General features: G+C 44.0%; 1 protein-coding gene and 1 long non-coding RNA gene across 3 annotated transcripts in view; one reads left to right on the forward strand and one right to left on the reverse strand.

Moving 5' to 3' along the window:
• ARHGAP31 (Rho GTPase activating protein 31) overlaps positions 1-26,107 on the reverse strand; it is a 99,896-nt gene that overhangs the window by 69,366 nt on the left and 4,423 nt on the right. The window lies entirely within an intron of this gene.
• Positions 6,921-25,417, forward strand: LOC118971451 (uncharacterized). Of its 2 annotated transcripts, XR_012129191.1 has the most exons (3): positions 6,921-6,973; positions 12,588-22,200; positions 24,581-25,417. It is a non-coding gene; the product is annotated as an uncharacterized lncRNA (long non-coding RNA). The 2 variants fall into 2 exon arrangements; XR_005059897.2 differs by lacking the exon at positions 6,921-6,973 and having other exon boundaries at positions 10,419-22,200.

A 26,107-nucleotide genomic window follows, 5' to 3' on the forward strand; every position in this document is an offset into this window, starting at 1 on the left:
CAGGAACTGAATTCATACCTTCCCTGGCCCCTCCCACTGTCAAAATCCAAACCTGAAATCAAAGAGTCCTTACTAGTGCTTTGTCCAAAAACTAGTATTTTTAAATTTGAAGTCTAAAAATACTTCATATCACTTTGCTTAACCCCTTCCATTTTTATTCTTTTCTCTCAAACTGTTCTGAAGTTCAGAACTTTTCTGCAAAAATATTACATATACACATAGAAGGAAATTGGTTAGAGGACCTATCTAAACAGATTTTGACCCTCTTTGCTCTCCAATCAGCCATGTAATTACATGATTTATCTTGTCTCAAGCATGGAGTGCTACAGATTTGTGATTCAGGGCTCCAACAATGTTGTTACTCAGCATGGGGACCCTGGAGCCAAGGGAAATCTGGGGACCCTTAAGGTCCTAGCTGAGCACCCCTTGAACTCCTCTGACCAAGGGCAGAGCATCAGAAGTGGACATTTGAAACATGTCAGCAGTTTCAGAGGAGCACCCAATGACATTTTAATCTGAAAAATTACAAACAACCTCACTCCCACCACCAGCCTTGCCACCTCCCAAGGAATGTGCAGCGTGGTGGATCTGAGGGAACCATTGATAAACACAGTGGCTTTAAAGTGCCTGGTGAGGGGAGGCCTTGACAGTGGAGATTATTTTTGATGCTTTCAAAGGCACACACTTTATAAATGCATTGCACCTATAGAGCATAGGTCTGTTTCTATTCATGGCATGTATACATGACCCCCTATTTAAAAGCATTTTAAAGCCCATTTAGTAATGGCTTCTCCTAAATGCTGTGGGGTGATAGATAAAGAAGGCTAGGCCTCTACTCACAGAAGCACAGAACACCCGATCTGACAGATGCCTCCAGACTATCCTCATATCCTCATATGACAGATGAAGAAACTGGGATTCCAAGAGGGGAGGTGCCTTGCTTCAGGGCTGTCAGAAAGTTAGGCAGAGAACCCAGGTTTCTTGATTCTAAGACTAAAATTTACTACATGATGGTGAAAAGAAAGTATCCACACTGTAAACCACAAAATAATTCTAAAAATAGGCAAAGCCCCTGGGGGCCAGGGCCTCTGGTTTTTATCCCGGCAACAGAAGGTGCACCCTGCCCCACTTCTTGGCCACTGTAATAGAGACCATGGGGTGCTCACACTGGGTCATAGGACAGTCAAACTGCTGGCATCATCCTGCTTGCAAAGGATAGAACTAGACATGCCATGCCCCACCCCTCTGGCAGTCCTGGGTTCTCCGCAATTGCTGTTTCCATGCACTAAGGATATGAAATGGGAGAATATGCATATCCCATCTCCTACATTTCCTTAATGTGTAGCTCTTGTCTTTCAGCCCCGTTTGCTTCTTTCCTGCAGGCTCTGACCACAACACTAACTGGGATAACTGGATCAATTCAAACAATCAGTCAATTGAATGGAAATATCTATCAGACCAGTGATTTTATGAAGCAACTGTCTGAGTCTCTGATGACAGTGGAAAAACCACTTTGCTCAGACACAGCCTCCTTCTCTTCTCTGCTGTGACTTCATCAGTGTCTCTGTGTGTTGATGCAGACAGGGTCTTCATTTACCGTTTCTCAGCACTGGTGGGTACCCACACAACAAGGCCTGGCTGACAGTGCAGTGGGGGCGCTGCGGCCACGGGCCTCTCAGTGCACTCATGGTTCAGCCGCAGAACAGTCTGCCCTTTCTCTGGCCACTGCGGGATGGGCACAAGCTCTCTGAGCGGGCACGCAGGGCACCCTCTGTCTGAGGGCCAAGTCCTGCTTCCAAGTTCCCCACGGTAACCGTGGATACAGCAGGATGGGGGTGGGAAGGCCCTGTGAGGAGCCTTTGTCTATCACTGGAGACTCCCCAGAAGGAGGGTGTGGATAGCTGGGTTCTGGGCCCTGCAAAGGAGGGAGAAGAACTGGAAGGAGGGAACAGAACAGCCGCAGGCCCACAGAGGAGGGACCCAGGCCAGGACAGAGCCACTGCAGTAAGCTCTCCAGGTTTTCCAGCTCCCCTTCCCCTCTTAAATGTTTCCTCTTAGCTGCTCCCACTCACACAGGCTGCAAGGACTTTACACAGGAGGATGGGGAGTCTGCAGTGTTTATGCGGCATGTACACGTGGCTGGAGTCCTGCAATGGCACAATCAGGCTCGATGCACACTGTGTGGACATGTGGCTCTGGAGAGTCAGCAGTAGAGAAAAATGAGCTCGATGGCCATCTGCCACCACGATCTAGAAGGCAGTGAAACAGCAGGGATCCCCAAGTCTGCAGCTCTGGGTAGCCTTTGGGGACTCTGCACACTTGACTTACTCGCATTTGCAGACTTCCTTGCCATAGGAGTTTTAGGTTCCTTCTGAGATACATGTGGGCCTATGTGATTATGGCATGATGTGCCAGCATGGGTGATTTACCCGTCCAGTAGATACTCCTTAGCATAGTAACAATTTTTATTTTTCCAGAAGCTACCATTTAAAGCATTATATTATATGCCAAACATCTTTTTACATGATTTCCTCTCCCCTATAATCCTAAAAAGTGGGTATTACTACCTTCTTTAATAAATGAGAACACAGAGGTTCAGGTGTTGAGGCTGTACAACTAGGAAAGGGCAGAGGTGGTTTTCAAATCTAGGTCTGTCTGACCTCAAAGCTATATCTTTATAATAAACCTCAAAGCTATATCTTTATAATAATAATCACAGATGAGAAAGCAGTAAGCAAATGCTGCATTCAACTTTTAAATATTTTATAAATTATTTATTGCCATATCATATACATTCATTCTGTAATATCACTATTTCATCTCTGAGGGCACAACTCATTGTCCTGCTGATTATACCAGATGAGAAGTGCACTATGTCCAAAGTGTGAAGAAGCTGACAAAGACATTGAAATACCTCAGGCTGCATTACCAGAGGTATAGTGTCCAGAAAGAGGAAGGAGAACATCACTGTGCACTCTTCAGCTGACACCTGGAACATTATGTCCCATTCTTGGGATCACTGTTTAAGAGGGGCAAATACAAAATAGGTCATGTTCAGAAGAGTCTGACTAAAGGGAAGCGGACCTTAAACAATGCCCTGTGCAGAAAAGCTGAGACACTGAGGTTGTTTGGCTTGGAGAAGAGTTGGAGTTTTGGCCAACATGTAGGAGTTGGAGTAGGTGGAAGGAGAAGAGATATAATAGATACCTTCAAAGGTGGAAATGCTGGCCAGAGTAAGTATGCGATTCTCTGATGTGATGGTAATGAAGAGTTCTAAATCCTTATAACACTAGCATAAGGATGCTAAGTGTTCCACAAAAGACAGGGCTTTCCAGTATGTGGATCTGTTCACAGATGGAATATCTGCTTTGTGAGGTAGCAAGTTTCCCATCTCTGGAGATATCCAAATAGACAGGACTTCTTGTGATAGAAAAGAGTCAAACATCAGGATTCGGATTCCATGACCTTTAAAGTCCCTTCCAAGCCCCAAATCCTACAATCTACTCTTAAATTTACCATCATCATTGTCCTTTCTGACTTTTTCTCCCTCCTAATATCTCATTTGCACTTAATCTGCTATACTTCACTTTTTCCCTTACTTTGAATCAATTCTTTTTTTTTTAAATATATCAATATTAAGTTAACCATTCATAGTGTTATGAAGTTCCCAATTTAAAACTTTTTTTTTTGATTAGCCAAGCATTTATCCCAGATTTCTAATATGGGACATGTAAAGTGAATCTCTTGTCCATTGGGGAGGACAATTTATTTTTAGCATCATGTAATTCCAGATTTCCTACCTAGTGACCAAGCACTGTCATCATTTCCTCTTCTAAAATGGAACAGTAGCAAGATGGAGTCCTTTGGTTTCTCCTGCCCCTGATTGTTGAACTTACATCTGTTGTCAACAGCACTGTATATGCATTCAGTTCAGTTCACATATTCATTCATTCATTCAATAAATATTTGTTGAGTATCCAACATTGTTTTAGGCATTGGGGAAACAGCAGAAAATAACACAAAATCCTCTGCTTCCGTGGAGCTGCATTTTAATGGAAGAGAGAGATAGTAGGCAAGATACAGTAAATTTACACAAGATAACGTATCTATTACATGGTGACACATACTTAAGAGAAGAATAACACAGGAAGAAGTGTGTGGGAGAGGTGGGGAAAAGAAAAAGGATGTTTCCATTTAAATAAGCTGGTCAAGTCTCTTTACATTTTATTTAAAGAGCAGGAGCCCCATTAAGAAGGTGCTAGAGAAGTGAGTGAGAAGGGAATCTACCTGGAGAACATGCCAGAGGGAAGAGCAAGTGCAAAGGCAAAATCTCAGTCAAGTCCTGAACACCTGCTGAGTGCTCAGCACCATGTGTGACCAAAAGAAGTAAAACACAGACCTCTGCACACAGGATCTGGAAGAGGAAAGAACGCATCTGCACCCAAAACAATAGGCAGTCGACTGCCAAATGCCAAATTGCATAGATCAGATCATCGAAAAACTTCTCCTCTTCAGTTACGCTGGACCAGCCATTGTCCTCCAAAACATACCTTGCACGTTCCCACCTCCAGGCCTCTTGCTGTTCACCCTACAGGCCAGAATGCTCTTCCCATATTTCTTCTGTGTTAGATCTTATGTAACCTTCCCCTTCAGGGAGATCTTTCTGACCACCCAGTACCCAGTGGTTCCTTTGTCTGAATCTAAACAGTAGCAGGCCTCATCCCACACCCACTGATTCAGAACTTTCATTTTAACAAAATCTACAGGTGATCCGTGGGCACACTACAGTTTGAAGAACTCTAAGCCACTCATCTCCAAAAGTGGCTGCACACTGGAAAACCCTGGGGAGCTTTTAAAAATACCAGTTCCACCTTCAGAGATTCTGATTTAATCAGTATGGGGTGAGTGCTGGGCATAGTGATTTTTTTTTTAAACTTCTCAGGTGATTCTAATATGAAGCAAAGTTCCTCTCTGTTTCCCTCAAATGCCTCTCCCCACTGTTTTTCCGTAGCTGTCACACTGCCTGCCCTCAGGCCTGGTCACTGTTTTCCTGAGACAGATTCTTAGGCACTAGCATCAGGAGAAGCAATTTCCCCTCCGCCCTTTGTCACCTGACCCAAGGGCCCTGTGCTACATCTCCCCGAGCGAAGCACCACAGTAGGGAAGGGGCAGCAGGGCAGTGGGAGCATCCAGCTCAGAGCAAGCTTTCCATTCAGCAGCGTGACCTTTATGGTAAGCCACCTTGGTCAAGGCACTTGGTCTTCTCTGTAAAGGGGGAAAAACAAACTCTCTCCAGTCTGTGTCATGGAGTCACAGGATCTTGGGGCAGATCAACGGAGATCATATGTTAAACTGTTTTTAAAACAGGAGGGTATTAATGCACATAAAAGCTGGCATGACTTCTGTCCAGGAGTCCTAGGATACTCATTTCAAACTTAAAAATCTACCTTTCCCCTACTTTCCAAATCTAAGCACTAACTTTAAGTGAAATTTTATCTTGGCGTCCAAAAGGGATGAGTGTACCTGTGTAGGATCTGCACTGATGCAGGCAGGCGTGATTCAATGGCTATACCTTGCCATATCATCAGTTACCAGAAGGCAGTGATCTGTGACTTGAGGATATTTTGATTAGCACCAAACACCCTGTGTCAGTAGATCAACCGATGAGGCACCACCTAAGACTACACTGTGCCACTACTGGAGCGAGGAGTACTTACTACTTACCCACATGATCTAATTTTCACCTTTTAAGGAAAAGTATAGCATCTGCATTTAGCTATTCTGCTGATCTCCAAACTGTAAGACCAGGAAACCCTGACTCATTCAAAATAGGTTTTCTGATTTACTAAAAGAAGAGGTCAATTTAAAGTCTTGCTAAATGCTAAATGCCTGAAGATAAGAATACATACAGCTGCACTGCTTTTATCTAGACCACATCTAGATGTTGAGAAAGGCCCCTCTGCCCAAAGACATTTTCCCACATCTCTCCTTAGAAATTCTTTGAGATTCTCATTCTGACAGTTTCTTTGAATAGATACGAATGCCTTTGGGAGGGGCAATAAGAAGCCCCTAGCACCTCGATGTGAGCCAGATGTTGAACAGTCATAGTTCCCAGGACTTCATAAATCAATAGTAAAAGATTTTGTGGGACTCACATAGGATTGCCAATTTTTTATTTTTCTGAGAAAAGATATCAACTAACAAGAACAACTATCATCATTTCACAGTAGAATGCACAGTTCAAAATAAAGTCATAAAGAACATAGTTTCAGAATAAAGGAATGCCCTTTTTGAGAAAGGACAATTGCAATCTTAAACCTGTGATGTTATATACAGATAAGCATATTACACGGTGCCTACTTTTCTTACGGCTCTGCATTTGTGAGCCCCTACTGCAGACAGCTGGAGGATTTGAAGTGAATTTAGAATGCCGGGTGGGAGTAAAGAAGATGGTATATTCTAAAAAAGAGAAAAGAGAGTAAAGCTCTACAGCAACAGCTTTGCCCACGATTACATACAGATAGAACAGAGCACTGCCATATTGGACCTGAAGGGAACCTCACCCCTTCGTTGTGAAGCAGGCGTGGCAGGACCGCCACATTTTATACCTGAAGGAAGGATGCTCACCCTTTGCTCGTGGTAAAGGGTGCGAATTTTTGTTTTCCATTCTTGAGTGTACCCCTGTGTCCTTCGGAGACTCACCGTGCCACTCCCTGGAGGGAAGGTCAAGGATGAAGGAGAGGAAACGTGGAAACAGTACCAACAGCCCCCCCATAAACTAGGATGTAACACCATGCAGAGGGAGAACAAAAGGGGCTCCCACACTGCAGCTGAAGACTTGTACGATGAACTAACCCCTCCCTTTGAAAGTAAGGGTATGAGCCGCAAAAGTGGCATAAACATTTTGCTAAAGCTGGGCTCCTTTTGCCTGAGAACCCGACGCTAAGAGGAACTGCCCGCGACCTCCCAGCCGGTGAGCCGCAGCGCCGAGCCCAGTCCCCGGGGGGCAAGGCCAGGCCCCCACCGGTGTGTCCGTGGGCTTCCCTCTCAGCTGCAGCAACCCCCCACCCCCGGGAGGCAAGGAGGGCAACTTCCTAACGTTCTCCTGTACCCTCCCTTTTTCTTTATACCCTGTTTTCAGACAGGTTTCCCTTCTTGCTGGATGTGGTTCAAGACCAACCCACCCCCCGTTGGCCGCTGGGGGTGCGGCCGCGCGGGGTGTGGGGGCCGCCCCACCGAGCCGCCGGCGGGAGTCCGGCCCCCGTGGCCTCGGGGGTTCCCCGCCGCGGGGCGCAGGGCCTTTCCCGCAGCCGCAGGGTGTCGGGTTCCCGACGCCCGCAGAGGGATCAGAAGCCCGTGGGCGGCTGGCCGCTGGGGAAGCCGGGGCGCCTGGGCAGAAGCGGGAGTCCCCGTTTCTCTGGAGAGGGAGCCGACGCCGCGGCGGGAGGCGGGGGGCCGGGTGTGGCGTGCGCCCCTGGCCTCCCGCAGCCCGACGTCGAGCCAGCCCAGAGTCGGACCGAAGCCCTGCGCAGCAGAGCTGCCGCCCCGAGGCTGGGGTCGGGTGGGCCCTGGGCAGGGGGCTTGGAGGGACGTGGAGGGACGTGGAGGGAACGGGAGCCGGGAACTCCCGCCCACCACCTCCTCGCCCGAGCCTGTCCTTCCCAGTCTAGCCACCTCGCCATCAGAGATTACTGTTTTCAGCGTCGGCCCTCGGCACCCTGGTGGAAGGCTGGGGTGCGGGGACGGCTGCGTAGAGGTGGAAATGGAAACCAAGATCGGGGTGTGAGGTGGAGTTGCCAGGCGGGTGGCTGCATGGACGCCCTGGGCAGAACACAGGCCGCCCCGAGGAAGGGTCATGGGGTGAAAGCACAACCACCAGGCAAGGCAACTTCACAATCAAAATCTTGGCTCTGAAAAAAATGTGTGGTGGCGTAGGTTCTGTGTGTGTGCAAGGCACTTGAATTGTATTATCTCTATTTTCATTTATCTCTGTAGATCAATACTGTTACCTCTTCAGAGACAAGGAAAGATTAGAAGGTTAAAACTCCAGTCTCAGGTCCCAGCTCCCTAAAGCCATCACCTCACCAACCCTTTGGCAAGGTTTGCTTATACATCCAAGAGGTTAATGAAAGGGAAGGGCATGCATGCCTCAGTGGGTCGGAGGAGGGGCAGATAACTGAGTTCTAGAATACACGAAAAGGAAATGATGAAATTGTAGCTGATTCCTGATTGGCAAGGACATGATGGTATACTGGGCAGAAGGGACAACGATTGGAATGAACCTTTAATGGCAAAGGAAATAATACAGTAGTAAATATAATTACTTAGGAAGTAAGGGAGTAGAGGGTAAGATAATGACATCATGAAAAGTTTCTTTTACAATAAATACATTTATTGGGAGAATATTTTTTAATCATGAAGATTAGATGTGCAAAATGAACTTAATATGTTCCTGTTTGGCCCAAAGTCTTTGATATCAGTATTTTGTATCTCACCCTGAGCTCATTTGGGGTTGGAAATTGTCTGACAATGAAATGGCCCCTTATTTGGAGCCTATTCCTTTTCTCTGGGGAAGAAGGGGAGAACATCAAGAAGCCTCATGGTCTACATGCTGTGTGTTCCTGGAGATTATGTAGTAGCAGACAGTGTATACTAATTAATAAAAGCAGGTTTTCTTTGGCTTGAGATCTGTCCGGTCTTATGTGAGGATCTGTGAGAAGGAAGAACACAGCAGTATCCTTCAAGTAATCTGACACTAGATACCTTATGAAAACAACCGATGGAACATGGAGAATCTACGTTATGGTATAAGCCAAAACTCTGGTTCTGGAATTGAAGTCTAGGATTCTTTGGTGGTGTATATGGAATTTACCAAGCTATACACAGGAAGCTTTCTGTCTGGACTTAAGGATGTCTTAAGTGGTTCCAATTCCCCTCCTTTGACAAGGGAGATGGCTTGCTGATGTCACCTCTGCTGCTCATCTCACTGTGTGTGGACTTTTTCTCATTTTCCTTCTCCACCTATTGAAAGTTGTGTACCTTCCACTGGGAAGGAGGGGGGAGGACCCACTAGGTTAAGGGCTAGACCCCAGACCTCTGTGGACTCACAGCTTCCCCCTAACAGCATCCCCACTCTCCAGTCTCCCCACCTTCACCACTCTTGCTGTCCAATCCCCAGAACAGATTATAGGGGGGCAGGAGAAACCACTCATTGTTCTTGCAGACCTTTAAAATGAAAGACTACTTGAGCCAGGAGGTAGGATGTTTCAGTCGTAGGACAATGTTAGGATTTCCACATATACTTGTTAGCTAAACTAAGAGATAGGGAGTGCCATGTTTGGGGTTGGATATGACTTTGTACTGGTGCCCAGATGAAAGATGGGAATTGTCTTGTTTGAGATATTGCAACTCATGTAATACAGTAAATAGTTATCCTCTTAAAATGTCTTATGCTGCAATGTGAAGTGATTTCTTAATACTACTCATCCAAACCAAAGAAGGCAGCAGGGAAATCATCTTATTTAAAAATCATAGTAGTGGAACAGAAAGCATTCCTGTTTACTTTGCCTAAAATTCAAATACCAAACGTTAAGTATTTGTGTGACACTTGGGCTTACAAAATGGAAGAACTATCTGACCCCATCCTAAAAAAAACAAAACCAAACCAACCCTCACCCCCAATAAAAAAAACCACACACACAGATACAACCCTCTAGAGACTGTTTTATAAAAATATGTGATGAAATCCTGAAGGTGCTTTTATCTCATAGCACCCATACCAGAAGATTAATCTCTGTGGTCAGTGTCTTGTTCTGGTTGGGAATACTGTTTGGGCCTAGGTATGGAATCTTCTCCAGTTAGAACATCTGTTCCACAGTTGTTAATGTTTGTTTGGTATTGCCCAGAAGAAGGCAGCAGAAGGGAAGAATTTTTAACAATGGGTCCCAAGACAGACTAGATCAGCAGTATTGCTTATTTTGAAAAGGCTTTTTTTTTTGGAGCAATTTGACCTGTATGTTAAAAAAAAGAGGTGGGGGCAGGTTATTGGACCAAGAGATGGATGTCCATCCAATTACTGGAATGTAGTTTAGCTTGTTTTCACCACTTCTCAAATTTTTCTCCCCAGAAATATTTGCTCATTGAATTATTACTACATTCCACACTAGCTGAGCCGAGTTTTTGCATTTTTAGACAGAGATTTGAATGTTTAGCTCAAAATAATCATAAATGAGAGACCAAATCTACAGTATTTAATTAGGAATATGCAAGAATAAGAAAATCCTAGCTGTCTTAGGAAGTCTAAGTAAAATATGCAAATAATCTATATCATTTGGAAATTTGCTTAGCCAAGAAAACAGGGAACTATCATTTTTTTTTAAGCTCTGGAAACTGAATTAAATGATCAGTAAGTAAAATAACTCATTTTTCTAAATCATGTGAAGTTCAAGAAAAAAATCAAGTTGACCTGCATTTGCAAAGTGGAAAAGTTATGTTTAAGGCAAAATTCAAATTCTTAGATGATTTTTTTAAAAAAGAGATTAGACCCTCTGTCATTAGGGCTATATTTAAATTATTCTTGTTGCAAAAAATTATTATTCAAGAGTTCCAATGGAGAGAATTTATACAGATTCTGAATATTACCCGTAAAAACCTTTTGGACCTAGTATTTGCAAACTTTGTAGAAACAGCTGGGTTTAGTTTCAAAGCTCCAAAATTAAACTGAAAGAGGGAAAGATCCTAATCCCTCAAACCATCTGTTCAAAGAACAATAAAAAAAATGATGACAGTTTTCAGCTGGAGGAACAATGCCCTCCTAACTGAGATCTGTAAGTCCCTCTCCTACCCACTATTTCAGATGACCCTCACAACATCTGTGTGAGGTCCACAAAGCAATAGTTTTATGCTCGTATTTCAGATAGGGAAACAGGCTTTTTACTTCATGTCAAACAAGACATCATTAGCATAGGCAGTTCTTCAGTTTAGGTTGGTTGCTTTAAAAATTCTAAAACTGCTTTTTTGTACCAGTTTCTAATTCCAGTCTTCCTTCCTATCCCCCTGTCCCTGTCCATTTTCCCTCTCTCTTTCCTTTCCTCCCACATTAACTGGGATGCCTCTGTAGTGCCATAAATTCTTTGGTGTTGCTAGTGTTCACATAAGAAACTACATCCACCATGGCAAGAAGGCTAAGAACTATTCACAGAAATCTAGCACAGTCACATTAATGCCAGCCCTCCATCTCTGCCTTATTTCTTTACTGTTTCCATTGAAAATTAAAACTTCCCATGACATATAAACCTTACATACATATAAATATATAACTACTTTACAAAACATATAACCCAAAAACTAGTACGTTACAAATGGCTGCTGACCTTTTTTAATTTTATGTTTTGGCCAAAGATCTGAATTTACATGTGTATTCTGCAGGCTCTTTGTGAAAGGTCTTTTATCCCCAGCAAAACAAAACACAAAACACAGCACCACACAACACCTGGACTGCCCAGAGAAAAGAGAAAAGGTTCCAGGGCAAACACAAGGAAAACAGATCTCAGAAAGCAGGTATTAGTAAGCTCAGGACAAGGCATGGGAGAGAAATGTTGGCTGGGTGGGTGACCTTCAGACAAAAAAGAAGTCTTGCTGATTTGCAGGTTTCAGCAGCAGTGGTTTTCAAACTTTTTTAAAAAGCATGAAGTACTTTGTTCAGATAAATTTTACCCTGAAGCATAAGACAAAAAGCAGTGAAGAAAGCAGGGTGCTCTGGCTTAAGCAGGGTGGGGGACCTCAGAGCATTGTCCAAAGGCCAGTCTAGTGGTCCTTGCTAAGGGAAGAGCATGGCACAGACTTAGGGTTATTTGTGCTTAAAATATCCCTCAAAACAAGCAGGCAAACCAATTTCGTAGGATTAAAGTATAGGCCCCCAAGCAACTATTTCAGGAAGAGCCCCTTACTCAAGCCCACTCCAACTCACGGGTTTCAGAGAGAAGAGGCAGCTGGTTAGGAATGCCTCCTTCCTGGAAACCTGATTACTTATCTTCAAAGCTGAGAATCTGCCCAAAGCAGGACAAGAGGTGTAAGAATAGAAGGTTTGGGTTCCTAGGGAACTAACTGGCTGGGAGTTATTGGGTTGATGTGAGTTGTATGATGTTTATCCAGTCCTAAAATAACAGTTCTGTTTAGAGGAAGTTATTCTCAAACAGATAACCCTCAGTAACACACTGGAATTAACCACATTCTATATTCCTCTAGCAATTCACTATTTTCAAAACACACTATTTTTGTGTCCATCATCTTGTCAGTTTCACACCCCATGGAGCAAGCTGGACAGGTATTACTATCCCTGCTTTACAGATGAGGAGGCTAAGTCTCAGAAAGGTGAAGGGAATCCCACAACGTCACACGAGAAACACATAGTCCTTCTGGTTCCTAATCCAGAGCTTTAAACATGCATGCTGTGTATATAAATCTTGCATCCTATGTGTAGTAAGTAAAGGCTACATTTTAGCATTACCAGTTCTGTATCCTTGGGGAACATCAGGGTCCTCATTATATGGCAGATGTAATAACTACCTGTTCCATCTAACTCACAGGACTTTGAAGGATAAATGAGATGACCTGGTGAAAGCACTGCCACCAAACGATTCGTCATCAACCCTCACATGGCAGATGCAAGGACTGCGACCCCAGCTGACTTCTCAGGGAGGGTTGCGTGCACGGAGGACACCTGGCCTCCAAGGAGTCCTCGTGGGCTGGGGTCTTTGTCTTCTCTGTGACAGAATCTGAAACTGGATTTGGCAAGTTCATCTGAGTGATCTGTTCTCTACAACCAGGTTCTGAGGGGATGATTTTGTAAAGTCCAATGGCAATTTCATCGTTTCTTATAGAAATTCAAAATAGGGTCTAGGTTCATTTATACGGAGCCTCACTCAGGAGAGCAAGTTGCAGATGACAAAAGTTGTTTGATGAAAGCAAAATCAGAGTAAAAAACTTTGGAATAGCTTAGGAAATATGTATGCTTTTACAAAATGAAAATACCTTATAAGTTGTTCAAAGCATAAACATTACTCATGTTCATCACTTTAAAAACATCAGACAACATAGCAACACAAAAGTATGCAAAAGAAAGGGTAACGTACCCAAGCAGAGAAAGCCATTGTTAATGTCTTGAGTATATTCCTCCAGCCTTTTCCTTACAAAAATAGTTACCAAAATGGAATTAATGCTATACATGCTGTTTTGTAAACTTTTTCATTTAAATATTATTGGATACCTTTCTGTGCCAGTAAATATATGCCACCCTTTTAACCAGCTGTATAATAAAGGATATTTTCTCAAGCCACGAAGTAGTTTTAAGAATCTTCCTTCTTTCCTAAAGGCACCATTATCTGAGCTTCTTCTTCCTTCTTCAGGATTCCCGATGCTGAATGGTTCTGAGAAACACACTGACCTGTAATTTCTGGCCAATACCAACTGGCAACCAGAAAATGCCATTGGCCAGCTGCATCCTCTCAGTTGAATTACTGTATTCTCCAGGACCTCAGATTCTCTGAGTGTTAAATGAGACATCTGAATTGTGATATTTTAAGATTCTTTCAGCTCTAAACTGACACATTAGCTTCTGGTTCATTTATCTTTGTTTTGGTCCTGGCACAGGATGACCCTAGAGTTGAGCGAACAGGGCTGCTATGGGGAGGCCCGCCGTGCACCTGCACGACAGACTTTGAGGCCCCGAAGAAGAGCCTCTGCTATAGTGGACAGTTGAAGCTGGCAGGGCTGGGCAGGCACAAGGGCATGTGGATGGGTACCATTAGCCAAACAGTTCTCTTGATTCCCTTCCGATATGGCAGCAGGAGATGGCTACAAGGAGACATCAGATTCACAGCATTATCAGTAAACACAGCCTTTGGGGGTCACCTGGCCCTTCCTGAACACAAGTGTCTAAATGGCAGGATAATTATAGTATTCATAAATACTGGAATTCATTTCCTGTTTTAAAAGCTTTTTTGCCTGTACTTTCTCCTCGAAGTTTCATTCCTGTCTAGATGAGGAAATTGAGATCCAGAGAGTGAGATGATTTGCCTAAGACCAGAGGACAGTAATTTACAGAATGAAGACTACTCTATGTTCCCACAGTGGACTCTTCCTCCACCCCCAGAATCTCCACACTGTATACACACAGACACATAACAGATGTACACATTTGTGAGAATACTCATACAGACCACACGGCCCCTTCCGCTTCATACCACCACAAGCCCCCAGAGAGTCCTGAGCCTCTTCCCTGGATCCATCCACTCATCCAATACATATTCATGAGCACTGGGCCAGGCACCAGGGATAAAATGATGAGCTGGGAGACATGGTTCCTGATCCACAGAGTTGACCTAGGGTCACCTAGAGTCTAGAATGAGGCACGGATAGGGTGCAGAGACGGTGAGCGTGGTAGTTCAGTGTGATGGTGGAGCTAAAAAGAGAGATAGGGACAGTATTCTACACAGGGAGGGGTGGGGGCATGTACCAGGACTTGGAGGCCAGAGGAGCATGGTACTGAGAACTATGAGAGCACAGGGTGATGGTCATGTGGGGAGGTGGTGTCCACTGAAGCTGCTAAGGAGGCAGGTATCTGAGTGTGACAGGCTGGTAAACCTTGTTGGTGTTTATGGAGTTGATGTTTGTCTTAAGGGCACTGGGAAGCCGTTGCAGGGTTTAGTAAGTGACACTGGTGACAAGCTCTTATCAAGATATTCTCCTTTTGCCCACAGGGATACTCTATGGTCATAACCGATCTCCAGTCCTGCTATAAGATATATTCTATCGTCTCTGCAAAAATATGGATGTTCACCTTCAGAATACTCCACCCATTTAGGCTGCCACCTCCATTTCATTTACTTTTGCTGCTCTTTCTGGGTCTCGGAGGTCTGTGCCAGGTTGGCTCAGAGGACCATAGTACTATGATCAAGCAGCCATGGATATGCCAGTGTTGGTGCCAAACAGATTCTAATGGTTCCCTGTTCCCAACCTCAGCCTGAATCCAGGGCCCAGATCTCAGCTGACAGAAATGTGGACTGGCCAGCCAACATCCCTCAGGAATATTGGAAAACACTTTTAAAGTACAACCGGAAATATGTGGGCTAGCAAATTCTACCCTCACTGTAAGCAAGGGGAAGCAGTAATAATATTCAGTAAGTTATATGTAATAGAAGTTATCAATGAAAATGATGCATGGCTCACACAAAATACTCAATACTAAATCAACTGATCAGTATTTAGACAATAAGAGAAGCCTTATAGGGACTCGTAAAAAAAAGGGAAAGATTTCTATATAAAGACATAGCTAAATAAATTATGGTATTTTATTAAAAGTATATATATTTGCTTATATGTGCACAAAATATCTAGGGGAGATTTCCAAGAAAATTGAGACTCGTTGCTTCTGGGGTGAGGAACAGGGAAGCTGAGGCCAGGGATACAGAGGGGATTTTTTGCTATGCTCTTTAGAGTCTTATATTTTGAACCACAGAATGCCATACCTGATTTTAAAAATCAAATTAAATTTTAAAAAACCATTCATTAGGCAGAATCCCAGGCAATGATTAAAAAGAGTGAGATAGAGCTATAATGACAAAAATAGTAGTTCTCCAAGATGTACTGTTACTTAACCAGCGTATTTCAGAACTTATGTATGTTGTAATTTTATCTTTGTGGGAAAAAAACCCAAAACCATTCCATGTGTGTCTTTTTAAGTACATACTCAGAGAAAGATCTCTGTGCTGTACAATACAGTAGCTATTACCCACATGTGGCTATATAAGTTTAAATTATTTAAAACTTGAAGTTCAGATATTCAGTAGCACTAGCCACATTCAAGTGCTAACCATCATGTAGCTCATGGCTGCCACAGTGCAGATAAAACACATTTCCCTCATCGCAGAATGTTCTGTGGGACAGAACCGGTCTAGATGCATCCAGCCCAGACTGTTAGCTGACAAATGGACAGCAAGGATGTGGGAAGGGACTCTGTACTTTACAAACCTCCATGTAGTTTGACATCTTTTTTTACAACTGCTTTTATAATTTTACAAGAGAACAGAATGGGTTGCACCTGTGGCAGGCATTTATTCTTCATTGAAACTGTATCCTGCACTTTTTCATGACTCCTGCCATTCCACACAGGATTCAAGGGATGGCAGAGCATTGCCAGAGGACTAGTCCAGTGAGGGTATAACGGTGATGGCCACTGTCCTGAGTGGACACAAGTCTGGAAGGGGCCCCTCAAGCAGCAGCCAAACAAACAGCCAGCCTGTCTCACTCCTTTCTGGGTCTCTGCTTTTCAGTCACAAGGGACAAAATCAGTTTGAGCACCTGCCAGCAGGAAAAGCAGTGGCTGAAGTATTTCTAGTTCTTGGAGTTCTGGAATCGGGCAGAGGCAAGGCAGACAGTGGACAGGGAGGCCCACCTCCAAGGAAGCCTGAGGTCTCCTTGGAGACAGGACCTAGGACGGTGGGGAGGACAGTGCTCTGAGGTGGGCACAGCCACCCCACTGTGCAGTGGGAGCATATGGCGCCTGGCTCCAAATGGCACCTGGGAGTGGGGCAAGAACAGTGGGTCTGATACCTGCTGCATGGTTTCTTAAACTGGCAAAATGACAAAGAAGAAGAGAAAGTTGGAAGAAAAAGAGACAGGATGGAGTAGAAATGTGACAAGGAGGCAGGTGGGAAGGAACACACAAAATATTTCACCTCAAACAGAACTTGGATTTGAAATGTTAAACATCACTCTGGTTATCTTTCATCAGGCACAGAGAAATGAAATTTCCTAAGATTGTAAATAGATGGAATAAACTCTGAAACTCTGGATTATAGCTGCTTGGGGCATCTCATTTTTCCTCCACTGAAGGAAGTTTACTCTTAGACTGGGGTCCAACTTTTTCTCAACAGCAACAACGAAAACAGCAAAAAAGACATAGTAGTTTTAAATGTGGCTTGAGAGTCTTCCTTTATTAATCTGGAATTTAAGCTGGTGTGTTTATCTTCATCCATATTTTTTCCCTGGAAGATTTAAAATGGTCATTTAATATGCTATTTGTTCCTATAAATCTTGTCCAGGCAGGTAGGGGGCTCACACTTCACCCTTGTTCTCTTTGTTCTTCTTATGAGAAAGTGGATCTTGCCATACTGTGGTCCACCTCAACACCTAGTTGTGTTGTTCCCTCTGGGAGATCTTCCCTTCCACTCATTGTAGAAGATCCAGCTCCTCTGAGTCAGAATTAATGTCATCCACTTCCTACTGTGGTCTGTGTGCAAATCAGTTGGGGTGTGTCCATCTCCTGTATGGGATGGAGCCCTCACAGGGACAGGCAATGCCTATTCATCCTGTGTCCCAGCTGACCCAGCGCCTGATGTATGGTAAGTGCTTGGGAAACGTTCATCTCTTTGTCCCTTCCCATAACCACCACCCAATTCCCTTTATTCATGTTATTTCATGGGGAAAGATTGTGGTAGGTTGAGTAATGGCGCCCTAAAGAGGTCCACGTCCTTATTCCTGGAATCTGTAATGTTTCCTTATATGGCTTAAGGAATTGTTGCAGATATGTTCAAGCTAAGGATTTTGAGATGAGGATATTATCTTGGATTATTGGATGTAATCACAGGGTCTTTATCACAGAGAAGCAGATCATAAAGAAGGCCATGTGAGGATGGAGCAGAGGTAGCAAAGGCAATGAGATGAAGGGCCATGAGCCAAAGAATGAGGACAGGCTCTCAGAGCTGGAAAAGGCAAAGTGATGGACTCTCCCTGACAGCCTCCAGAAAAGTACCAACTTGGCAGACACCTAACACATAGCTGAACAGAGAATGGTCCCAGTCTTCAAAGAACTCATTTTCTTTCTACTGAAGGGAGGGGATGATTTAGGAAAAAGGGAGAAGTAATTAAGTTTTGCTATCCTGATCACCTTCCTGAATATCCTTCCATGTACATGCTTTCATATTCAAATGGAGTACTGAGAACTCAGACTCCATATTTGATTCAACTGGGGAAGACTGCAGTGTGGATCCCTTCATCCATATGCTCCACAGCCTAAGAGTCTGTTCACAAAGTCTATGATTGAGCAAGAGCTACCTCATTCAGTCAACTGTCAAAATGCAATTGTGGAGCAAAGAATTAGGCATATATGAAATATTATACAGGCCAGCCAAAACCCACGTCCTATATTGTTCCATCAATGATGGAAACAGGCTCATTTTCTAGATTTATAACTTTCCTGAAATACAGATGGAAACTCCATGGTTGGATGGCTGTCACCATGATTATAGCCTTTTTCCATAACCCTCATTTTTTTCTTTCTGGTTTTGTTTTTACATCCTTTTCTTTTCCTGATTACTAAAGAAATGTAAAATTTAGAAAGGTTGCAACAGTCCCACCCCAGAAATATTCATCAAGAGATAAGGATGTGAAAACTAGCATTTTTATGCATTCAACCAAAGAAATGAAATAATTGTGTGTATGTAAGAGAATTAAAAAAAAAAAAAAGAAGAAGAAGCCCCTAGGGATATATGGGAGCCTTGGAATATTTGTTCTCAGCTCTCTCCACTTCCACATCTGTGGCATTACTCAGGGACCACATTCTGAGTAATGAGACTGAGACAGGATAAGATTTCCAATCACCAAGTAAATAAAAACCATAGTAAAAACACTTAAAGAAGGTTTATTAAATTCCAGGCAGTACACTAGTTCATTTAATCTCACTCACAGTGACCCTCTGTGATAGGTACTATTATTATCATAATCTCCACTTTATAGATGAGGAAACTGGGGAACTGAAAGGCTTGGTAGCTTGTCCATGATCACAAAGCTAACATGTGGTAAGGCTGGGACTTGAACCAAGGCTGACTATCAGCAAAAAGGCCACATGCTAAACACCTTGCTGCACTGTTTCTCAGGACAGGTTAGTTGATTTCACCAAAGGGCATCTATGAAAGCAGGAAAACAAAGATTCTCTGAAGATTTTTTAGTAAGAATTGAAATGGAGGGGATTTATGAAAATTTCAGTGAATCATTACCAAAGACACCATATTCTCATAATAATTCTAAAAGAATGTTGTCCAATTTAAATAGTAAAAATCCATGTTCATTGTTGAAAATTTGGGCAATATATAAAGTATAACAAAGAAAATAAAAGTCATGTGATTTCACTTAGCTGCTTTTTCCTACAGGCCAAGTCAATGCTTCTCAAAGTGAGATCAGTAGGTTGAAAGTTTCAGAATCACCTAGAGCTCATCTTTAAAAAAGTGTGGATTTCTGAATCCCACCTCCGATCTACAAAAGAGAATCTCTGGGGAACTGGCCTCAGAGCACTGGTATGCTGCAGCACTTCACAGCTCGCAGCCCTGTAAACCAGAACCCATCCAGGGGAACTTCATGTTCTCACAGACCCAAATACTACAGGACCTATGCAAATGCCCATTGGGAACTTTCATCAGATAGCTGTTTTGTTTCAAGGAGTCCGAAATGGAATTTAAAGAGTATTTCTTATACTTTTTATAGTGTACTAAATTCAACTAATATTTTTTAATTTTGAAATTAAATTTTAAAAGTAAAAACTATGTTTTCAGTGGTTCTTACACCCAATAAAGTTTGAGAATCAGTGCCCAAGTCTTCAAAAGAGAGGTCCAGAATTCTTGGACCCAGAATTCAAAACTCATACTTCCTATCTCCCCTCCCCCACAGTCCCCTTTCCCTCCTGAAATCAAATTGTCATGAGGAACAGTCAAGAAAGGGCAACTGAGGAAAGCATATCCCATTTGAAAGCCAGGCTTGGGATGAGTGGCAACAGATTACTCGATGGGTATATTTTCCTGACCTTCATATGGGCTTTGTGCCTGGGGTCCAGACAGCTTTCATGCAGCCTCTGAGGGCGGCCAAGCAGGGTGTGTGTCCTCAGCTCTGAACCTGAATCAGAGCCATGCCTCTAGTTTTGCTTTTCCAGAAAGCAAAATGGCTCCTCTCCCGTAATGCCAGGCCCATGTTCTAGCAATTAGCCAAACAAAGGATTTTCCAAATATGGACCCAAAAAAGCATGTGCACTTTGAAGGCCACAGTGCTGCTAAAATAGCCAAAGCTTATTAAAAAGAAAGCCAACAATTGACGCCAAAAGCGTGAGTCCTTAAAGAACAGAACAGCAAGACAAAAGCCAGAAAGAGGAACAAAAATATGCATTGTAGGGGTGGGGCAAGCAGGGAGGTGTAGATTTATATGGAAGAGTTGACATCATTGTTTCCCAATAATACTCAGCATACAGGAAACAGATGGGGAAGAAGTGGTGGAAGAGGCTACTTATGGTAACAGGGCATGCTCTCTGTTTAGAATCCTGCCACTTGGAACCTGTTTTACTTGGAACAACTGAGGATGGGAAGTCCATTGCCAGAAGTTTTATCAACGTGTAGGTCCTACTGAACTGATCACCTTGGCAAAGCATGGTAAAATGGAGCTCTGCATATCAGACCCTGACTTACTGGCAGCACAGCTGCGGCTGTTTGGGCCCAGAGGAGACAGTCATGAGGCAAGCTACTTAACCTCTCTGAATTGGTCTTCATATATAAAGTGGGGGACAAAACAGAGCGTTCCACACACACACAGTGGGGAGAGGCTGAGGTTGTACAGTCTAGATGGACTCAAGAAACATAACTAGGGTGATCAGTTAACATCATTGTTGAGTTTTATCTTTCAAGAGAATTCCCCATTCTCCTGCCTTGGGGCAGGATGCAAATGCAGCCAAACCAGGAGCCACTCTTGCTATGTGATCAGTTACTCTGCCTTCTCCTGAGAGTGGCTTTAACTCTCCTGCCACTGAAGATAGCTTCCGTCACCCCAGCGAGGGCTTCTCTGCCCCAAGCCTGGCCTCTGTAAATCACTTTCACCTATCGTTCCTAGAGTTTAAGCAACTTCTCCCTCACAGTGCAAGAGGGTCTGACCAATTAATAGTGCCAGGCAAAACCATGTGGTTTCCTGTCAGTAGAAACCAACCACCCATCTCCCATCATTCCTCACGGTCAGGTGATGGTCATTATTTCATTGATTTTTTTTTCCTCTTACAAACAGCCCGCCCTGTCTGATGGTCCTCTTCCTTCAGCTGCCTCCCATCCCCTGCTTGCACATCTTCTAGAGACCTCGCTTCATCCTTCTTCCTACTTCCTGTAGTTGGTTTCCCATTTTATGACCCCACTAGGCTTGACAGGAACTTGAGAGCATCTTTGCAAACCCAAGAGTTTCTAACACATTACAATTCCATTAAGTACTTGGTGCACTGAATTGAAAGCCCCACACAAGATGGTTTCTAAATAAAAACATGAAAAGAGCCAGGGAAGGAAAGATGCATAATTACACAAATTAAGTCAACTGCCTTTCACAAAAGCTATAGATTTATTTATAGTTTGCCAGAATCCTACTTCATATGTCAAACTGTTTTCTGCTGTCTATAAGTAAGAGCTGGTATATGTTGCTTTTTGGGGGGTGACATTCACCCCTCTCCCTCTGGGGATAGTGGGAAGGGGGCCCCCAAAGGTATTCTGGGCCAGCATCAGGCCATGGGCGTGGTACCAGGGCCTGGTATGCCTCAGCCAAACCTGAACTAGAACAAAGAGTGCCTGAGACTCGATCTCAGAAACTCAGTTGGTTCTGGGACCCTGCCAAGAATGTGGTTCATACCAAGGAGGGACTGGTGAGGCACTAGGAAAAGGCCGTGTTTCTAGGGCATTCTGTGCAAAGTCTGGGTCAGTTTCTCTCTGGAAGCAGCTATGAGCGCATGCGGAGAACTTTAAACAACCTCAGATTCCTGATACTCCAGCATAGCAGCAATGTCCCTAGTCCTGAGCTTCCTAGAAGGGCTCTAACACTGGCTTCCTGAAGAAAGAAATAAGGGCAATCAATCAACTGCTGTGAGTTGGCTGTGGGGCTCACCCTAAGAAGTACAGAGAGCTATAAATCTTCATGAGCTGCTGAATGCCACCGGCCTTCAACAGAGCTCACCATCAGCATGCCTACACACAGCCAGTTAGAAAACAGAGTAACAGGTAGAATGAAGACCAAATCGGGTGCCTCTGACTCTAAGGACAGGGATGCTCAGGAGTGAAGGGAAGAAGAACTGTGGCTGCAGTGGATACGGAGGGGCCTGGAGAAAATGTGGGGTCTGGCTGGACTTGAAAGCTGGTAGGTTCAGAACAGATGGGTGTGAAAGTGCCTCGCAGGGGTTAAAGTGCTATGCTTATGTTAGTTGTTATTATTACTATTAATGATCTAGGCTGGAGGAAGGATGAAGCAATGAGAGAAAAGCTATTTTTTGCAGTGGTTTTTTTTTTTTTTTTTTGGCAAAACTATAGTATAAATGCCAGATTATGAAATATGCTATTCTGGGGAATTGTGTTAGTGCCTACAGCCTTGGCCTTGGGAGTCAGATCTGGATTTAAATCCTGCCTTTCCTATCTCTATAATCTTGGCAAGTGATTTAACTTTCATCTCAGCTTTCCCTTCTGTAAAAGGGGGGTAAAAATGCCCAGTTGTTACAGACAGTTAAAGTAACTGACACATAGGAAGCAATCAATGCAGATAGCAACTGTAACTAGTATCAGAAGCAACAAGCAGGTCTGATTTGGGGCACAGCCTTCATTTCTGGGTCCCTTCTCTCTTTCCAAGAGACCTCCTTTTCCTCCTCCTTCCTTCAGCCATTCAGCAGCCTCATGTTCTCATCTTTCTCTACCAAAAACTGCTCTTAGAAAAAAATCTAATACCAATATTTTTTCTCTTCTGAATTTCAGTCAGTATGTTTCCTCCAGGGGTTCTTTATTTAAACCTTTGCTAAAATTGTACCCTGGAGGAAAGATTAGAGGGACAGGGGATGCGATCCAGACTCCTAAAGTTCCATCAGGCTGTAACCCCACCTAAATCAGGACTTGAAGCCTGCCCTTTGGGGGAGAAACATCAAGACCAGTTAAACTAAAATGTGGCATTTGTATTGGGGTAAAGAGAGAAATAGCTCAGAAAACTGGGTGGGACAGAAACCCATAAGCAAAAGGAAAATTAATTTGAAGGGTGGTGATAAATGGGAGAATGCCATATTGGCTTAACTACCTGGCAAGCAATGAGTGAAACGCAAAACAAAAACAGAATGTAAGCAGTTCCTGGGCCCTAAGATGGGTGTGAAGGAACCACATAGAGGGAAGTGGAGTTCTGAGACCCAGAGGCCACTGTGGCCAGCAGCTTAGCTTGATCAGTCTGTTCCAGAGGGAATGAGCACTAGGTAGCCCCAACCAGTAGGGTCTACCACTACTTTGTTTCAAAAATATTTAGCTGTAATATCTAACACAAAAGTGGTGGTATGGACTAATAGTTACCAAAGGGAAAGGGACTGGGGAGGATGGGTGGGAAGGGAGGGATAAGGGCGGGAAAAAGAAAGGGGGCATTACGATTAGCACGTATAGTGTGTGGGGGGGGCACAGGAAGGGCTGTGCAACACAGAGAAGACAGGTAGTGATTTTACAGCATCTTACTACACTGATGGACAGTGACTGTGAAGAGGTATGTGGGGGGGACTTAGTGAAGGGGGGAGCCTAGTAAACATAATGTTCTTCATGTAATTGTAGATTAATGATACCAAAATTTAAAAAAAGTGGTGGGGCGCGCATCTTACCCCCAGACAAAGTCCCGGATCTCTCAGCCCCGCCCCCTTCCCACTGCTGCACAGCCCTGTATAGCCACAAACTCCTTGGAAATTCTCTGCAGTGAGGTGATTCCCCAGCAAGTGCTTCGGAACTGCCTTTGTCAATCAGCTTCTGGAATTCAGAATGTGTTCTCCCCTTCCCTCCTCCTGGGTCCCCCACAGAAAGAGTTTCCAGGCTAGCCCACAGATGCCTAATAGATTAAGGGTAAAATATAAAGAACGCATCAGAAAAGTACAGCTCTAGCGGCAATGAATAAACAGACTGAGAGAATGATTTAGTCTCCGAAAAGGAGAACAGCTAGATCTCAAAGTTCCCCCTGCCTTATCCTTGTTTTTTGAGATACTGGGGCTCTCTTATTCTCACCAAGCTTAAAATTATACTTTGTAGTGGGTGTTTATTTGTTATGAGCTTCCCTGCCACCTAGAGCAGTGTCTATGGGAAAATGAGTTCCCTGGTTTGAACATGGTTCCCTCTGCCCCAGCAGGAGGCCAGGCCTCCAGCTCCCTCCTGCCTCAGCAGATGGCCTGCTTGGCCCAAGGGCAGGTCTGCGCGGACAAGGGGGTGGGCTTCCTGAGCAGCCTGGGCCTCCTGAGGCTGGAAGGCATCTCTGAGTGGCTGCCATGGGGGTGGGGAGGGGTTTAGGAAGGGTGAGGCTGAGCTGTGGTCAAGGGGCTCTTGGCAGGGGTTAGGAGAGTGGGCAGGAGGGAGGGATGTGGGGAGGTGGAAGTAGTCGTTGCTATTCTCTGTGTGGGTTGTTAGCCGTATCCAGACTCTACAAAGTAAGTTTACTGTTCGGCTTCATGTTGTCTGTCAGTTTGCTCCAGGTTTAAAGCCTTAATTCTCCTCTCTTGGTTCTTCCCGTTTCACTCTAGGAGCCCAGATTTGGGGATGTCCTGCTAAACTCAAGCCCATGAGGTTACTGTTCTATCTCCACAAACTCCACCCCCAGGACCAGACTTCTCTTCGAGGTTCCCTGTGGGTCCAGGAGCAGTGTGCCTTCCCCAGATCTTTCTGAGGGCCCTTTGGTTTCTGGTTGATGGTTTGCTCTCCCACCACTATACACTGGTGTCACTCCCAGTGCCTCTGGGAATCCCTGCAGCAACTGGCTTCTCCATACAGTGGGGCAATCCATCTGCATCCCAGCCCCCTTTGTGATTGATTAGCCTGTCTGACCACATCATTTATTCATTTCACCAGAGCCCTCAAACATTCAGTCATGGATGGTATGTTGTTATGCACACCCTCTGCTGAGTGCTTTGACCATATTAACTCATTTATCTGCACATCAGTCCTCTCATTCCCATTTCACAAACGAGGAACTTGAGGCCCGGAGGGGGTAAGTAACTTGCTCCTGGGCCACTCTGCTGGTAACAGACAAAGCTGGGATTCTATCCCAAGGTGATAAGACCCCAGAACTCCTAATGGGAGCCTCCAGCAGGGCACCTGACTTGGGAGGATCGGGGAAGGTTTCCAGAAGCAGCTGAGACCCAAAGGATGAAGAGTTAGATAGGGAAGGTGTGATAACAACGTGCCAGGCAAGATGCTAGGAAGGAAACAACTAAGCCAAGGAGAGTATCTGCCCTGGTTCTCTATTCCATGATTAATCTTATCTTGAGCAGAAAATTATTTACCTTCCTTGCTAAGACTTTGCTCCTCTTTATGTTTGGGTACCTTTACTGCAAATAAAAGCTTTCACATTTTCTCCTTCAGTTATAACAGCTAACTTCCAAGCTTCATTGTGCCATTGGATTCTGAAAGTTTGTTCACATCCCTTAGCCTGTCAGTTTCTTAAGTCTGGGATGTACGCTTCCTTCCCTCCCACCATGCCCCCACAGTGCCTTAGGGTATGTTTGTTAAACAAATGAATAAACAGACTGAGAGAATGATTTAGTCTCAGAAATGGAGAACAGCTAGATCTCAAAGTTCCCACTGCCTTATCCTTGTTTTTTGAGATACTGGGGCTCTCTTATTCTCACCAAGCTTAAAATTATACTTTGTAGTGGGTGTTTATTTGTTATGAACTTTTGCCATCCTCCTCCCCCACAAAATATATCTGTATATTGTTCTACCCTCTTTTCAACTTGATAAGAACTAGAGAAGAATCTTCAGGAATAAAAAAACTCACAATTCTTATCAAACATTCATAGGGTGTATTCTGTTTATCCAGGGGTGTAAATGGTCTGTAAACCCTTCCACTGCAAGCAGTGGTTCTCAGTTCTGCCTGCATATCAGAATCATCTAGGAAGCTTATTTACCCATGCCTGGGCACCAAGAGATTCTGATTTCATTGTTTGAAAATTGTTCAATTTTTTTTTTAAAGCTCCCCAAGGGATTCTAATGTGCCACCATAATGGTGAACCACTGAGTCAGACAATATCACTTTTACCAAGGAGTGAGTA

This window comes from Manis javanica, chromosome 3, assembly GCF_040802235.1.
Source record: "Manis javanica isolate MJ-LG chromosome 3, MJ_LKY, whole genome shotgun sequence".
NCBI classification, from domain to species: Eukaryota; Metazoa; Chordata; class Mammalia; order Pholidota; family Manidae; genus Manis; species Manis javanica.